The sequence below is a fragment of the Montipora capricornis genome, chromosome 6 (assembly GCF_036669925.1).
Source record: "Montipora capricornis isolate CH-2021 chromosome 6, ASM3666992v2, whole genome shotgun sequence".
NCBI lineage: Eukaryota > Metazoa > Cnidaria > Anthozoa > Scleractinia > Acroporidae > Montipora > Montipora capricornis.
The window spans coordinates 9,439,167-9,442,288 of NC_090888.1; the positions used below are offsets into that span (position 1 = coordinate 9,439,167).

General features: G+C 41.7%; 1 protein-coding gene across 1 annotated transcript in view; it reads right to left on the minus strand.

Annotated features, from left to right (window-relative positions):
* Window positions 1–2,416: 2,416 nt before the first annotated feature.
* The window catches only part of LOC138051463 (caspase-1-like), a 52,578-nt gene continuing 51,872 nt past the window's right edge, over window positions 2,417–3,122 (minus strand). The window contains exon 5 of the mRNA XM_068897658.1: window positions 2,417–3,122. This exon is cut by the window's right edge and continues 2,931 nt beyond it. The gene's annotated coding sequence lies outside the window, so the exon portion shown is untranslated.

Here is a 3,122-nt window from a genome sequence, read left to right on the forward strand (position 1 = left end):
ATCAAACTTGAGGATCACAGCGAGGCGGTCTGGCTCGCTGTCAAAGAATACCAGGCAGCGGAACTCGTAAGCGACCCCGAAGACGAGAAAAGGATTCGTAAGGCGCAGGAAAGAACTTTGAAGAAGAAACAGAATGCCCCAAAGAAGTCGGACAGGGAAGGAAACTCGCAGTTTGACGCTTCTCGTTCACGAGTTACTCATGACGACCTTTCAACATGTCAGGCAAGTGTTCACACACTGCCTACCTTTACATTGTTCTGGTGTGTTTTATCAGGAGGGCTCAACGACATGTTGTAAAAATCTAGTATGTGATGTTTAATGACCTGTCAACGCATGTGGAGTACTCTGTGTGTAAATATTAACTACCGTGCGAAAAAGAGCTTTTACTCAGCACCAGCGAGCAGAGTGTTATCGACTTTAGTTGCCAGCAAGCTCTATTATATAGTTTCACGCCTCCAGCCAGGAAATTGTTTTTTATACCGTCTGAGTTTTCACGGCTCGTAAGAATCGTAGTTTCCCAGCAAGCAAATCTTGTTTAGAATAAAAAGTTTCCAGTAAAATTGCTTGTCTTAAGGACGTTGCCCAATATTGTTATCGCGCATACGCTCTCCGATCTCGGGTTTCCTATACGTTCTGCGCATCTCAAGATACTCGGATTTCCTATTGTCGGTGCTTACTAATACAGGGATATTTTTGCGCGGTTCAAAACCATGCGGAGAATGCAAAACTTAGCAAGTGCTCTTGGCATGCAAAAAGAAATTGAGTATAACCACGCATTTTTCAGAGATTTAAGATACAATTTGGAAAATAACGCCATACATCGGTTTGTATTTTCAAGCTTTTTACAAATATTGTTGATTAATTATCTTCGAAAAATGTGTGGTTACTCCCAATTTTCTTCTTGGATTTCAATAACAATTGTGAAGATCTGCTTTTCCCGCATATTCAGTAAACCGCGCAAACCGTCCTTAAACTAGCCTGCAGAACAGGCGGATTAGCGGGGGCAGCGCGATACACGAGCGCGCGCGCGAAGCGAGAAAAAATGGTTTTGTGTGTAGTTTTTTTGCAGAAGTAACGGAACTAAAGAGATTTGTTTCGTCTGAAGCACTATGCGAAACGGTTTCTGGTCGGTAAGAGGTCAGGAGTACCTTGGCCACGGAGAATTACCCCTTCCTGTTGTCGTGGGCTTACAGTTCATTTGCGAGCTATGAAATCTTGAAGCAATTTCAAGAAAGAACCTTTATCTCCGCTAAATCATCAAAAATAGGACGACGATAACGGTTTAGGTTTATGAACGCTGTACTGCATTAAAGGGAATAGGACTTCCGTTTTCCCTTCAACTACCCAGCGGTAGAGCGGTTTGTTAGAGCGTCGCACCAGTATCACGAGGTCACGGGTTCAAGCCCCGTTGAAGTCCTGTTGAAGTCCTGAAAATTTCAGGCTTTTCTACGCAATTGCGGTCATAACTGCGAGGATCATAGCTCCACTTGATTTTTTTGTACGTTGTTAAGAAATTCCGCGCAGTATTATACAGTTAAGAATATGTACTTATTGACTGAGTGAGAGAGCCGGACGGGAAAAATTTGGCCCAAGGTCATGGCGTACGGACCGAGGGCAGCGAGATCCGTACGCCATGACCGAGGGCCAAATATTTTCCTGTCCGGCCCGACCTAAACTCAGTCGATAAGCATTTTATCATACGGCCTGTTTACACTATTTAAGAGCACTCAGAAGAAGTTAAGTTGGATTAAAACAAAAAAAAACAAAGATATGCTCAGAAAATTTGTCTAATATGTTGTTTGCATTTGCTTTTCTGGCTGTAAATTACTTGGATGTTTAAAAGAGACGAAATCCCCTAAAATTGCATCGCACGAAGCAGTACATGTTCCTAGTAGAGCCGTAGGGCATGTTATCATATGGCCCGTACGGTCCCGCGCGCGCTTTCTTTGCAAAACCATTGGGAAAATGCCCGTATGAGGGCCGTACGCATTAGCGTGAGCAGGGCCGGAAAAAGCCGTACGGCCCTACTAGGAACACATACTGCTTCGTGCGATGCAATTTTAGGGGATTTCGTTGCTTTTAAACATTAAAGTGATTCAGCCAGAAAAGCAAATGCAAACAAGATTTTAGATAAATTTTCTGTGCATATTTTTGTTTTACACAATTGGCCCGAGGTCATGGCGCACGGAGCTCGCTGCGCTCGGTCCGTACGCCATGACCTCGGGCCAAATATTTTCCCGTCCGGCCCTCCCACTCAGTCAATAAGTACATAATTCCGGATCTGCTCGCGCTAATGCTTACGGCCCTCATACGGGGATTTTCCCAATAGTTATGCAATGAAAACGCGCGCGGTGGCGTAAGGGCCATATGACAAAATGTATCCTTTTGTGATGTCAACTTTTTTTGAAAATTTTAATCGCTCTTGGATGGACTGAAATTATACGTCTCCATGTTCTTCGTGGTGTTTTAGTTGACTTAACAAGTTTCGATGTTTTGGAACCTCTTAAGAAATCGCAAAGACTTCTCCACTAATTAAGCCACTGAGCAAGTTTTGATGTTCTGAAACCCCTCACGAGATCGCAAACACTTCTCCAAAAGCTCACTTTAAAAGCTTCGATGTTTTGGAACCTCTTAAGAAATCACAAACTCTTCTTCACTAATTAAGCCACTTAGTCAGTTTGAATGTTTTGAAACTCCTCGCGAGCTCGCAAACACTTCTGCACAAGCTCAATTAAAAAGTCTGGATGTTTTTCAAATTTAATAATTTATCATTATTATTTGACTCGTATGAACCTAACACCACCAGTCCCAGAATTATGACGACACCAACGTTATTATTCTACTAAACAAGTAATAGTCATTTTTGTTAGTGTTCTATTACAATTACAAAAACACCCTTTAACAAGGGAAGGATTTACAACTGTCACGAAAATTCAAAATTCTTAGACAGATGTAGAATTCCTCTTTGTGACAAATTCAATATCCACAAATCTTTCAAAGTCTAAAATTCTGATTAATCTAAACATGACTAAAAAGAAAATGGTTTGTATTTGAAAAACCAAAAAAGTCTGTTTGTACTTGAAAGAACATGGGTTCAAAAGAAGTTTGCCCTTTAAAGTGGT